This window comes from Triticum aestivum, chromosome 1B (assembly GCF_018294505.1).
Source record: "Triticum aestivum cultivar Chinese Spring chromosome 1B, IWGSC CS RefSeq v2.1, whole genome shotgun sequence".
Lineage (NCBI taxonomy): Eukaryota > Viridiplantae > Streptophyta > Magnoliopsida > Poales > Poaceae > Triticum > Triticum aestivum.
Window position 1 is genome coordinate 525,046,444 of NC_057795.1, and position 15,449 is coordinate 525,061,892.

A 15,449-nucleotide genomic window follows, 5' to 3' on the forward strand; every position below is an offset into this window, starting at 1 on the left:
AGGGTGTTAAAAGCTGCTGCCGCCTCCGGCGACCAAGAGAAACCATCCTTGCGAAGGAGGGCCGTCAGGGGCGCGGCAACCACGCCAAAGTCCTTGACAAACTTGCGGTAGTACCCCGCAAGGCCGAGAAAGCCCCGAACCGCGCGCGCCGAGCGTGGTTGCGGCCAGTCCGCCACTGCCTGCACCTTTTCCGGATCCATGGCCACGCCTGCAGCGGAGATGGTGTGACCCAGGTATGCGATTGATTCAACGGCGAACGCGCATTTGGAGCGCTTGACGAAGAGCCGGTGCTGGTGCAGGACCGTGAAGATGGTGCGCACATGTCGGAGATGGTCAGCCCATGTCTCGCTGAAAATGAGGATGTCGTCAAAGAAGACGAGAACAAAACGGCGCAGGTATGGCCGCAGCAGATCATTCATGAGGGCCTGGAACGTGGCCGGCGCGTTGCAGAGTCCGAACGGCATCACCAGAAACTCGTATAGGCCGTCATGAGTACGGAAAGCTGTCTTCGGGATGTCCTCCGCACGCATCCGCACCTGGTGGTAGCCGGAACGTAAATCGAGCTTGGTGAAGAAACGAGCGTGCCGTAGCTCGTCGAGGAGTTCGTCCACCACCGGAATCGGGAACGCATTCTTGACAGTAATGGCGTTCAGGGCGCGATAATCGATGCAGAAGCGCCAGGACCCGTCGGCCTTGCGGACCAGCAGTACCGGGGACGAGAATGCGGAACAACTCGCACGGATGATACCTTGGGCGAGCATGGCGGCGCACTGACGCTCCAGCTCGTCCTTGTGCGCGGCCGGGTATCGATACGGACGGACGGCCACCGGGGCGGAACCAGGTAGCAGGGTGATGCCGTGATCGCGGCTGCGGGGCGGTGGCATGCCGGAGGGGTCGGCGAAGATGCCGTCGAACTCGGTGATGATGGCGTCCAGGAAGTCGCGGCCGCTGCATGATTTTAGGGCTGGCCCGTCCGGTCCTGCAATGCCGTGCCAGCACACCCGATGGCCCCGCCGCCAGAATGTCATGGAGAGGGCTCGGAAATCCCACAGGATCGGTCCGAGCGACGCCAGCCACTGCGTGCCCAGGACGATGTCGTAGCCCGCGAGCGGCAAGGCGAGGAAATCCTCCGCGAACTCCTCGTGGCCGATGCGGAAGGGCACGACGCGGTACGCGCCCTGGCACGGAACGCGCTCGCCGTTGGCCACCGTGACGCGCATCTTCTCTGTGGTGGGGGGCGGTAACGTAGCACGAGCGGCCGCCTCTTCGGCGATGAAGTTGTGGGTGGAGCCTGAATCGATCAGGGCGAGGAGGGAGACACCTCCGAGAGTAATCTGCATCTGCATGGTTTCACTCGTGCGCACGCCGGCGATCGCGTGGAGCGAGATTTGAGGGTCGGCCCGCGATGCATCATCAGTGGCGGAGGCCGCGTCGTCGTCGTCGTCGTCCGGCGCTAAGTCGAGGAGAAAGATGCGCTGACACACGTGGTTGTGGCCCCTGCCAAACTTCTCGTTACAGTTGAAGCAAAGGCCCAGGCGACGGTGTTCCTCCATCTCTGTCTGGGAGAGACGCTTGATTGGGCGTCCGTCCGGCAGATTGTGGCCCTGCTGAGGTGCGGCTGGTGGGGCCGGAGCGGGGGGCGCGAGGCGTGGTCCTGGTGTCGGCAGGATGCCCTTCTGTGGAAAACGCACCGGTGGCGCGGCGGAAAGCGCGCACTGGTCGCGCAGCTCCAATTTGCGGGCGAGGCTCATGGCGACGGCGAGGGACTGTGGGTTATGGATCTCCACGTCGAGGCTGAGGGGTGGCTGGAGTCCCGCGGTGAAGATCTGCACTTTCTGTGTCTCGGATAAGGTGCCTGCCCGGGGAAGGAGTGCCTCAAACCGCTCCTGGAAGTCGACGACGGACGTCGTGCGTTTGCACGCCATTAGTTCGCCCAGCGGGTTAGCGCGCAGCGGTGGCCCGAAGCGGAGATTGAGCAGCTCGGAGAAGCGGCGCCACGGAGGTGTGCCCTCGTCGCGCTGGACCTGCATATACCATAGTTGGGCAGGACCCTCGAGATTGTAGGACGCCATCCACACCTTCTCCTCCTCGGCGATCCGTTGTTGATGGAAGAAGGACTCGCATCTGTTGATGAAGGCGAGCGGATCAGACTTGCCGTCGAACTTGGGGAAGTCCATCTTCTGGAACCTGGGCGGCCGATCATTGTGGTGCTGCCCATCATGGGCGGCGGCAGCGCTGGACGAAGAGGAGGACTTGTCCTTCTGGAGTGCGGTGACGGACGACTGCAGGGACGTCACCGTGGCCGTCAAGGCCTCGATCATCTTAGCCAGATCCGCGGTGGTCGGTTCTGCCATGCCGGAAGTGACCGAGGCGGCAGCGGATTGTGGCGATGTCGGGGAGCTAGGCGCGGACACAGGGGGGAAAGCGGCCGGCGGATGGAGCGTGGACGAGGAGGAGGATCGCCTGGAACCTGATACCAAATTGTCAAGGGCCTCGGTGCCCAAGACAGCAGGACCTCGACTACGTAGTTCGTAGTCGCGGTGGATAGGAGCGCTAGGGTTTTTGCCTGGCTGCTCTATGATGCGGGAGGGGAAGATAGAAGGAAATAACTTTATTGCTTATCCCTAAAGGGTGCTAACTATCTGATATATAAAGGCCCCATGGGCTAATAACAAACTAGAAACCTATACGAAATAAACTAGTCTAGGAACTAATGTGCCCGGATCAGGACTCCTGTCCAGCCTGCGCCTTGCCTGATGCGGCCGTCGGCTGCTCCTGGCCGCGCGGCCCACGTCTGTAAGACGTGCCCCACATGACAGGTGCATGAAGCCTTGGACGAAATATACAAGATGCCACTTCATAAATTTCGTTCCGAGGCTATTTTAGGTGCTGCGTCACCTTATTATTGGGCCAGGCCCATGTAATTTCGAAATACATAAGTATAGGCTATTTTTAGAGTCCGTATGTGTGGGGAAACAAGAGATAGGGTTGATTTCGGACCCCTCCACCAAGGGCCACGAAATTCCCCCTCTTCCTCCATATATACAGCCCTTAGGGCATCGTTTAGACTTTGGGTTTTGTTTAGATTAAAAGTTCGCCATAGCTGCAACTTCGCGTACTTCGTTTGTGTTCAACGACCAGACAAAGGCGTCACAGAACCCCACCTTGATCAATAAAGCTTTCATCTTATATTCGCAATATCCAGATTGCAATCTCAGTTTCTTGCTTGTTCTTCGTTTGCTCGCAGGAAACAGACCCTCGTGGTCAGGTTGATCGTGCTCCGGCGTGGTCAATAACCTCTCGGAGTTGGTTTAGCGATTGCTAAGGCGCGACGTCCTCACACGTTCGTAGTCGGATCGTCAAAGTCGACTGCCACCAAAGCGATATCCATCATCTCATCGAAAGACGGGACACCTTTGCCTCTATCACATCCCCGCTAAGGCGCCTCCCCCTCGTCCGAAATCCAAGCTCTAACAATGGCAGAACCGAGCAGCGTCCACCGAAAGAGTGGCTGGAATTTGGTCCCCACAGAGGTAATCAAGCTCACTGTTTCGCGTGTGGACAATCTAAGTACCATGCTGCTCGCCGCGTGCTCGTCGGGGCTGTACCGTTAGGCCGGAGCTTTTTAAGCCAGCTCCTTGCTTGCTGATACCGCCTAATCTTCAGAAATGGCGTGTCACACAGCATAACGATCATAGGGCGGGGAGCATCAACCCCCTTGACTGCAATCTGATCCCCGTCACCCTCAACTACATTAACGATATGTACTGGGTCGGCATGAACACGTCTTGGATGGTGCTCGTCGATGGTCATGGCAGTTGGATGCTCGTGGAGGTCTACACCCGGCGATTGATCCCCCTTCCTTCGATTAACACTCCACTGCTTTCGCACTGCGTCCCAGAATACTAGGAATCTTAAAGTAGCCAACATGATACCAAGTTTGATCTGCTCAAGGTTGTAATCTGCCAAGTGCCCACAAGATCTGCAAATTATAAAGACTCCAGGCTAATTGCGTTCTTCAACCGCGGTCTTGCCTATGTGACATGTCACTATGGTAAGTGGATAAATCTGCACGTCCATCGCAGGATCTGCACGTCCATTGAACACAAGGGCTTCATTTACGCTGTCGACTCCTTCTATGGCTGGACATATTGCTGGCCTACTCCAGTCATCGCTACAAACGGCTGTTACAACAGTATGTTACTTTCCTATGATATCATGATGGCTTGCCTATATTACTGTCAACATTTACTGAAAAAATATTCATGCTGATAACATGCTGTTCTTAAGATTGACTACATTAAGAGCCATTTTTTATTTGACTCCAACTTGATATGAGGTTCTAGGCCGCCTGGTGTCCCTGCCCTCCTAATCCCAGAACCTTTCAAAGAAAAGTGGCATGGCAGTTGCAGGTGGTTCCTGGCTTGATCAGACGACGGCGAACGATTGATGATTGTTCGCACGTACGAGACGTATTATTTCACGGAATACTATCACAGTCACTGCAAGGTCTTTGAGAAGGATCCCTGCTTCTGTGGGCCTTCAGGAATTTTTGACTAGAGGCTAGTAAGTAGCCTTGGTACGTGCTCTCTGTTTGTCGGACTTAATTATCTGATTAACCATGAGATAACCGACGACAAGGATCATGATGGCAGCGCGGTTTCGTTCATCAGGCAAAGTTGTGTGTACACAGCATACCATGCATCTCTGCATGCACCATACCCTGATATGTGCCGCCACGCTCTGCAGCCCAAAGTAGGAGAGAGGGTCGCAAGTATCAGACTTCGACCTGCTGGCTGGAGTTTCCCCCGTCAGGCACCCATCTGGTTCAAGCAGTCAGCCAATCACCACAGCTTAATAAATAGTAACGTCTAACTGAGCCAGTTAGTTAGATACGTACACTTGGTGTAGTAGGATCTTTATTTAGTTTGATGCAGACACTTGTTCTTTTTTGGTAGCCCTTTGGTAATGATGGCTGATGTTTGGTTTGGAAGAGAGAGATGCGTCTTTACTCTTCTGGCCTGCTTACTGCTTCTGTTGCACCCTAGCCCTGGTTACTACTGCTGTTTTCAATGTACAATCAGTAGTATATTTCGTCTGTTGGTTGAATAAATGTGTTGTTAGAACGACAAACACAATGTATTGGAAGTCGTTGCACGGCTCGATCCTTTAGTGCCCTGTACCTTACATAGCGCATACTATTTTTCATACTGAACACATTTTCCACTTGTTGATAACATGTAGCCCACTGATGAAGGCCCAATAGAGGAGCCCATAATTAATGGGAAGGGAGGCTCTCACATGAATCCGGCCTAGGTACATGCTCATGGTCCCCTAAACATAAATAAGTAAATAAATAAATAAAGCTAAATGCTCATGCACTAGTTCTTTAAATTCACGATTTAACATGAGGATATTATTTCCTATGATAGTGTGATGAGGACATCAATACAATTGTTACACCCACAGCCCCTGCTGCTATACATACTGGACCAATTACTAGAGCTCGTGCACGCCAACTAAATTACCAGGTACTTTCGTTTCTTGGTAATGATTCTAATGTTCATGAGAATATGATGCTGCCTAAATTGGATACATTTGTTTTGCTTACAAATGAAGGGCCTAGCTTGGAGAAGGATGAACATTGGAGCAAGAACAAGCATGGAGATGATGGCATGCGCAAGGGGAACAAGAACGGAGTTACAAGTGATGATTTCAGGACTTTGAAGCCACCATAATGGGTGCATGAAGCCTTGGACGAAATATACAAGATGCCACTTCATAAATTTCATCCCGAGGCTATTTTAGGTGCTGCGTCACCTTATTATTGGGCCAGGCCCATGTAATTTCGAAATACATAAGTATAGGCTATTTTTAGAGTCCATATGTGTGGGGAAACAAGAGATAGGGTTGATTTCGGACCCCTCCACCAAGGGCCACGAAATTCCCCCCTCTTCCTCCATATATACAGCCCTTAGGGCATCGTTTAGACTTTGGGTTTTGTTTAGATTAAAAGTTCGCCATAGCTGCAACTTCGCGTACTTCGTTTGTGTTCAACGACCAGACAAAGGCGTCACAGAACCCCACCTTGATCAATAAAGCTTTCATCTTATATTCGCAATATCCAGATTGCAATCTTAGTTTCTTGCTTGTTCTTCGTTTGCTCGCAGGAAACAGACCCTCGTGGTCAGGTTGATCGTGCTCCGGCGTGGTCAATAACCTCTCGGAGTTGGTTTAGCGATTGCTAAGGCGCGACGTCCTCGCACGTTCGTAGTCGGATCGTCAAAGTCGACTTCCACCAAAGCGAAATCCACCATCTCATCGAAAGACGGGACACCTTAGCCTCTATCACTCTTCCATCTTCGGAGAAGGTTAATTTTGATGCTAAACAACGTGCTGAATTGATTTTAAAAATGCATGAGTTAACTAAGGAAAACATTGAGCGCATGAATGCTAAATATAAACTTGCTGGAGATAAGGGTAGAAAACATGTTGTGTTTGCACCTGGAGATCTTGTTTGGTTACATTTGCGTAAGGATAGATTTCCTGATTTGCGCAAATCAAAGTTAATGCCACGTGCTAATGGTCCCTTTAAGGTGTTAGAGAAAATAAATGATAATGCATATAAACTTGAGCTGCCTGCAGATTTTGGGGTTAGTCCCACTTTTAACATTGCAGATTTGAAGCCTTATTTGGGTGAGGAAGATGAACTTCCGTCGAGGACGACTTCATTTCAAGAAGGGGAGGATGATGAGGACATCAATACAATTGTTACACCCACAGCCCCTGCTGCTATACATACTGGACCAATTACTAGAGCTCGTGCACGGCAACTAAATTACCAGGTACTTTCGTTTCTTGGTAATGATTCTAATGTTCATGAGAATATGATGCTGCCTAAATTGGATACATTTGTTTTGCTTACAAATGAAGGGCCTAGCTTGGAGAAGGATGAACATTGGAGCAAGAACAAGCATGGAGATGATGGCATGCGCAAGGGGAACAAGAACGGAGTTACAAGTGATGATTTCAGGACTTTGAAGCCACCATAATGGGTGCATGAAGCCTTGGACGAAATATACAAGATGCCACTTCATAAATTTCGTCCCGAGGCTATTTTAGTTGCTGCGTCACCTTATTATTGGGCCAGGCCCATGTAATTTCGAAATACATAAGTATAGGCTATTTTTAGAGTCCGTATGTGTGGGGAAACAAGAGATAGGGTTGATTTCGGACCCCTCCACCAAGGGCCACGAAATTCCCCCCTCTTCCTCCATATATACAGCCCTTAGGGCATCGTTTAGACTTTGGGTTTTGTTTAGATCAAAAGTTCGCCATAGCTGCAACTTCGCGTACTTCGTTTGTGTTCAACGACCAGACAAAGGCGTCACAGAACCCCACCTTGATCAATAAAGCTTTCATCTTATATTCGCAATATCCAGATTGCAATCTTAGTTTCTTGCTTGTTCTTCGTTTGCTCGCAGGAAACAGACCCTCGTGGTCAGGTTGATCGTGCCCCGGCGTGGTCAATAACCTCTCGGAGTTGGTTTAGCGATTGCTAAGGCGCGACGTCCTCGCACGTTCGTAGTCGGATCGTCAAAGTCGACTTCCACCAAAGCGAAATCCACCTTCTCATCGAAAAACGGGACACCTTTGCCTCTATCAAGTGGTATCAGATTTCCAGGTTGCTCGGTGAGATTTTACAGTTTTTCGTAGTTTAGATCGAGTCTGTTCTTCATACCTACAGTCCACGAAAAAGCCACACAAAAAAAATTGGGGTTAGTTCATCATATCCGAACCAATGAGCCTTTGCATAATCTTTTTAGGGTTTTGCTTTGTTGAATTTGCGGTTGCATCGTCGGTCTAGTTGCTGGTCTTAGCGTCTAGTCTTTTAGAGTTTCGAGTTCTGGTCATAAGTTGTCACGCCGCCGCCGCACCATCATCATCGCCCCTGCCATCTACCACCACCGCTTATCCGCCACCGCTCCGAATCCGTATCCATATACCACCACCAATCCATGCCCATATACCACCATCGATCCATATCCATATACTACCACCGCTACCACCACCGCTGCCATATACCACCACCATATATCCACCACCAATCCGAGTTCCTTGCTTATTAGGGTTGTTTTCGAGATCCATCTAGATTCCGATTCGTGCTTCCTTGCCGGAGTAGGTTTCGGAAAAAAAAGGGAGTCGGGTAGCCACGCTCCGCTATCCTATTTTTAGGTGTTTCTGAGTGTTTTGAGACAGGTGCCCTTATAGGAAGTTTTTTTTGACCCGTTTCCAGTTTTTGGGTCCGGGCAGTCGAAAAAAAAAAATTTGGTCGAAAAATTTTGTGCCCATCCTGTCAGTTTGAGCTAGGAAGAGTTTTGAGACACTCGCCATTATAGTGATTTTTCGCAAAAAAAAAACAGCGCAAAAAAAAGAGCGCAACAAAAAAAAAGAGCGAAAAAAAAATTCAGAGTGTGCTTTTCCCTTGTTTACGTGCCGCGCCGTGATTTTGTTGGTGTTCTAGGCTCGCGTCTCTAGCACAGTCTAGCCTAGGACCAGCACAGTACCGTCGTTGAACGTTTATTCAACTTTGCATCTCTGAATTGATTATTGCTGACCCTTTTTGCTACCATACTATAAGCCTTCCCAGCTCCACATACATCTACGTCGTGTGTTCGACTCTCCCTGGTAATCGCTCTATCCACGCTTTGAGAGTTTTTGACTACAACGGTTGCCGATCACCGCCTGCTGCTGGGTAAGAACTGGTAAGAATTTGAGATTTGCTTGACGGATTTGTGATACACCACCACCACTTCTTAGTAGTCTGTAGGATCATATTCTTGTGTGTTTCTATTGCTGCTAACCATGCCAGGATCACAAGCCGACGAGATTGACTGGGAGAACTTATCGAACAAGGAGCTTCATGATAAGTTTCAGCAAATGATGACTGAACAGGTACAAGATGTGCTGAACAATTTTGAAGAGGCCATGGAGAAGATCACTGGCCTTGAGAAGACGTTCGAAACAAAGCTCGATAACAGATTTAATGAACTGCTTGCGCGTCTTCCACCACCGGCTGCACCTGTCGCACCTCTGCAACAACAACAACTACGCCCCCTTCTGAATCAGTATGGACGAGCACAGCGTGTTCCTATTGTGCCAGGACAAAATTCTGGTGCCGCTGGTACTGCTGTTGGTGTTTCTTTGGCTCCTGCTACTGCTCCTGCTGGTACCCAGGAGGATGATGAGTATGCGGGCGATTATGAGGATGAGGTTGATCAAAATCAGATCTACGAGCAACCACCAGCACCACCACCAGCAGGTCGACCTCAGGTATATATTCGTAATGGTAGGCCTGCACCACCACCTCAGGTACGAGATGATGTCCATATTCCTAAACTGAAATTGAATATTCCACCATTTGAGGGTAGATATGTTCCTGATATATATCTTACTTGGGAGTTAGAAACTGAACAACGATTTACATGTTTACAATATCCTGAGGAGAGACGAGTTGCTGCTGCTGTTTGTGCTTTCACTAGTTTTGCATGTGTATGGTGGTCTGAACATTGTAGATTATATCCTATTCCAACTACTTGGGCTGCTTTGAAAACTGCTATGCGTACGCGTTGGGTTCCACCATATTATCAACGTGAATTGCTTCAAAAATTGCAGCGTTTAAGACAAGGAAAAAATTCTGTAGAAGAATATTATCAGGAATTACAAACTGGCATGATTAGATGTGGTATTGTTGAGGAGAATGAAGCTATGCTTGCACGTTTTCTGGGTGGATTAAATAGAGAGATTCTGATAGAGGCAAAGGTGTCCCGTCTTTCGATGAGATGATGGATATCGCTTTGGTGGAAGTCGACTTTGACGATCCGACTACGAACGTGTGAGGACGTCGCGCCTTAGCAATCGCTAAACCAACTCCGAGAGGTTATTGACCACGCCGGAGCACGATCAACCTGACCACGAGGGTCTGTTTCCTGCGAGCAAACGAAGAACAAGCAAGAAACTAAGATTGCAATCTGGATATTGCGAATATAAGATGAAAGCTTTATTGATCAAGGTGGGGTTCTGTGACGCCTTTGTCTGGTCGTTGAACACAAACGAAGTACGCGAAGTTGCAGCTATGGCGAACTTTTAATCTAAACAAAACCCAAAGTCTAAACGATGCCCTAAGGGCTGTATATATGGAGGAAGAGGGGGGAATTTCGTGGCCCTTGGTGGAGGGGTCCGAAATCAACCCTATCTCTTGTTTCCCCACACATACGGATTCTAAAAATAGCCTATACTTATGTATTTCGAAATTACATGGGCCTGGCCCAATAATAAGGTGACGCAGCACCTAAAATAGCCTCGGGACGAAATTTATGAAGTGGCGTCTTGTATATTTCGTCCAAGGCTTCATGCACCCATTATGGTGGCTTCAAAGTCCTGAAATCATCACTTGTAACTCCGTTCTTGTTTCCCTTGCGCATGCCATCATCTCCATGCTTGTTCTTGCTCCAATGTTCATCCTTCTCCAAGCTAGGCCCTTCATTTGTAAGCAAAACAAATGTATCCAATTTAGGCAGCATCATATTCTCATGAACATTAGAATCATTACCAAGAAACGAAAGTACCTGGTAATTTAGTTGGCGTGCACGAGCTCTAGTAATTGGTCCAGTATGTATAGCAGCAGGGGCTGTGGGTGTAACAATTGTATTGATGTCCTCATCAAACAGGTACAAGATGTGCTGAACAATTTTGAAGAGGCCATGGAGAAGATCACTGGCCTTGAGAAGACGTTCGAAACAAAGCTCGATAACAGATTTAATGAACTGCTTGCGCGTCTTCCACCACCGGCTGCACCTGTCGCACCTCTGCAACAACAACAACTACGCCCCCTTCCGAATCAGTATGGACGAGCACAGCGTGTTCCTATTGAGACAGGACAAACTTCTGGTGCCGCTGCTACTGCTGTTGGTGCTTCTTTGGCTCCTGCTACTGCTCCTGCTGGTACCCAGGAGGATGATGAGTATGCGGGTGATTATGAGGATGAGGTTGATCAAAATCAGATCTACGAGCAGCCACCAGCACCACCACCAGCAGGTCGACCTCAGGTATATATTCGTCATGGTAGGCCTGCACCACCACCTCAGGTACGAGATGATGTCCATATTCCTAAACTGAAATTGAATATTCCACCATTTGAGGGTAGATATGTTCCTGATATTTATCTTACTTGGGAGTTAGAAACTGAACAACGATTTACATGTTTACAATATCCTGAGGAGAGACGAGTTGCTGATGCTGTTTGTGCTTTCACTAGTTTTGCATGTGTATGGTGGTCTGAACATTGTAGATTATATCCTATTCCAACTACTTGGGCTGCTTTGAAAACTGCTATGCGTATGCGTTGGGTTCCACCATATTATCAACGTGAATTGCTTCAAAAATTGCAGCGTTTAAGACAAGGAAAAATTTTTGTAGAAGAATATTATCAGGAATTACAAACTGGCATGATTAGATGTGGTATTGTTGAGGAGAATGAAGCTATGCTTGCACGTTTTCTGGGTGGATTAAATAGAGAGATTCAGACCATTCTAGACTATAAGGAGTATACTAATATCACTCGTTTATTCCATCTTGCTTGTAAAGCTGAACGTGAAGTGCAGGATCGACAAGCATTGGGGCGAACTAACTTTTCTGCAGGCCGACCTTCATCATGGACACCACGTGCATCTTCTACTTCAACTGCACCAGCACTTCCATCAGGTGCCACCTCCAGCCGTGATACAAGAAAACAGGCACAACCACCATTATCTGCCAAGAGCGCACTTGCGGGGCCTACACAGCCTTCTTCTTCTTCCATAGCATCAACAGGGCACACAAGTGATATTATTTGTCGTCGTTGTAAGGGAGGAGGTCATTATGCGAGAGAATGCAAATCTCCGCGTGTGATGATTGCTACCGCGGATGGTGGATATGAGTCCGCTAGTGACTATGATGAGGAGACATTAGCTCTTATTACACGTGAAGAACATGGTGGAGATGATTCTGATCATGAGACGCAATACATGGCTCCTGAAGACGCTGACAGGTATGAATGTTTAGTTGCTCAACGTGTTTTGAGTGTGCAGGTCACACAAGCTGAGCAAAATCAGAGGCACAATTTGTTCCATACCAAGGGAGTTGTGAAGGAACGTTCTGTGCGCGTCATAATAGACGGAGGGAGCTGCAACAACTTGGCTAGCATGGAGATGGTGGAGAAGCTTTCTCTCACCACAAGACCACATCCACATCCTTACTACATCCAATGGTTCAACAACAGCGGCAAGGTTAAGGTAACACGTACTGTTCGTGTGCATTTTAGTATCTCTACATATGCTGATTATGTTTATTGCGATGTGGTACCTATGCAAGCATGTTCCTTATTACTTGGTAGACCATGGCAATTTGATAAAAATTCTGTACACCATGGTAGAAACAATCACTATACTCTTGTTCATAAGGATAAAAATATTACTTTGCTTCCTATGACTCCTGATTCCATTTTGAAAGATGATATTAATAGAGCTAATAAAGCACAACAGGAGAAGAATAAGAGTGAAAATCAGATTGTGGCAAAAGAATTTGAGCAACAAATGAAGCATAATAATAAACCATCTAGTGTTGCTTCTGAAATTAAATTGAAAAGTGCATGTTTATTTGCCACCAAATCTGATATTGATGAGCTAGATTTCAGCAAATCTGTTTGCTATGCTTTTGTGTGCAAAGAGGCATTATTTTCATTCGAGGACGTGCCTTCCTCTTTGCCTCCTGCTGTCACTAACATTTTGCAGGAGTTCGCTGACGTTTTTCCACAAGACGTGCCACCGGGATTAACGCCTATTCGAGGGATTGAGCATCAGATTGACTTAATTCCCGGTGCTTCACTGCCAAACCGTGCACCATACCGTACCAATCCAGAGGAGACGAAGGAGATTATGCGTCAAGTACAAGAGCTTCTCGACAAAGGTTATATACGCGAATCCCTTAGTCCTTGTGCTGTTCCTATTATTCTAGTGCCGAAAAAGGATGGTACATCACGTATGTGTGTTGATTGTAGAGGCATTAATAATATTACTATTCGTTATCGTCATCCTATTCCTAGGCTAGATGATATGCTTGATGAATTGAGTGGCTCTACAATATTCTCCAAAGTTGATTTGCGTAGTGGCTACCATCAAATTCGTATGAAATTGGGAGATGAATGGAAAACAGCATTTAAAACTAAGTTTGGATTATATGAGTGGTTAGTCATGCCTTTTGGATTAACTAATGCACCTAGTACTTTCATGAGATTAATGAACGAAGTTTTACGTGCTTTCATTGGACGATTTGTGGTCGTTTACTTTGATGACATATTGATTTATAGCAGATCTTTGGAGGAACATTTGGAACATTTACGTGCTGTTTTTATTGCTCTACGTGATGCACGTTTGTTTGGTAACCTTGGGAAGTGCACCTTTTGCACCGATCGAGTATCTTTTCTTGGCTATGTTGTTACTCCACAGGGAATTGAAGTTGATAAAGCCAAGATTGAAGCTATTGAGAGTTGGCCGCAGCCCAAAACGGTCACACAAGTGAGGAGTTTTCTTGGCCTCGCTGGATTCTATAGGCGTTTTGTGAGAGATTTCAGCACCATTGCTGCACCTCTCAACGAGCTTACAAAGAAGGATGTGCCTTTTGTTTGGGGTACCGCACAGGAAGAAGCCTTCACGGTATTGAAAGATAAGTTGACACATGCTCCTTTACTCCAACTTCCTGATTTTAATAAGACTTTTGAGCTTGAATGTGATGCTAGTGGAATTGGATTAGGAGGTGTGTTATTACAAGATGGCAAACATGTTGCATACTTTTCTGAAAAATTGAGTGGGCCTAGTCTGAGTTATTCTACTTATGATAAAGAATTATATGCTCTTGTTCGGACTTTAGAAACATGGCAACATTATTTATGGCCCAAAGAATTTGTTATACATTCTGATCATGAATCTTTGAAACATATTAAAAGTCAAGCTAAACTGAATCGTAGACATGCTAAATGGGTTGAATTCATTGAGACTTTCCCTTATGTCATTAAACACAAGAAGGGAAAAGAAAATGTTATTGCTGATGCATTGTCTCGTCGCTATACTATGCTTTCACAACTTGACTTCAAAATATTTGGTTTGGAGACCATCAAAGATCAATATGTGCATGATGCTAATTTTAAAGATGTAATGCAGAATTGTAAAGAAGGAAGAATGTGGAACAAGTTTGTCGTTAACGATGGATTTGTGTTTCGTGCTAACAAGCTATGCATTCCAGCTAGCTCCGTTCGTCTTTTGTTGTTGCAGGAGGCGCATGGAGGAGGATTAATGGGACACTTTGGCGTGAAGAAGACGGAGGACGTACTTGCTACACATTTCTTTTGGCCAAAGATGAGACGGGATGTTGAGCGTTTTATTGCTCGATGCACTACATGTCAAAAAGCTAAGTCACGACTCAATCCTCATGGTTTATATATGCCTTTGCCTGTACCTAGTGTTCCTTGGGAGGATATATCTATGGACTTTGTTTTAGGTTTACCTCGAACAAAGAAGGGGAGGGATAGCATATTTGTTGTCGTGGATAGATTCTCGAAAATGGCACACTTTATACCATGTCAGAAAAGCGATGATGCTGTTAATGTTGCTGATTTGTTCTTTCGTGAAATTATTCGCTTGCATGGTGTGCCAAATACTATTGTTTCTGATCGTGATACTAAATTTCTTAGCCACTTTTGGAGATGTTTATGGGCTAAGTTGGGGACTAAACTGCTTTTTAGTACTACTTGTCACCCCCAAACTGATGGACAAACTGGAGTAGTCAATAGAACGTTGTCTACTATGCTTAGGGCTGTTTTGAAGAATAATAAGAAAATGTGGGAGGAATGCTTGCCTCATATTGAATTTGCTTATAATCGTTCATTGCATTCTACTACTAAGATGTGCCCTTTTGAAGTTGTGTATGGTTTCCTACCTCGTGCACCTATTGATTTGTTGCCTCTTCCATCTTCGGAGAAGGTTAATTTTGATGCTAAACAACATGCTGAATTGATTTAAAAAATGCATGAGTTAACTAAGGAAAACATTGAGCGTATGAATGCTAAATATAAACTTGCTGGAGATAAGGGTAGAAAACATGTTGTGTTTGCACCTGGAGATCTTGTTTGGTTACATTTGCGTAAGGATAGATTTCCTGATTTGCGCAAATCAAAGCTAATGCCACGTGCTGATGGTCCCTGTAAGGTGTTAGAGAAAATAAATGATAATGCATATAAACTTGAGCTGCCTGCAGATTTTGGGGTTAGTCCCACTTTTAACATTGCAGATTTGAAGCCTTATTTGGGTGAGGAAGATGAACTTCCGTCGAGGACGACTTCATTTCAAGAAGGGGAG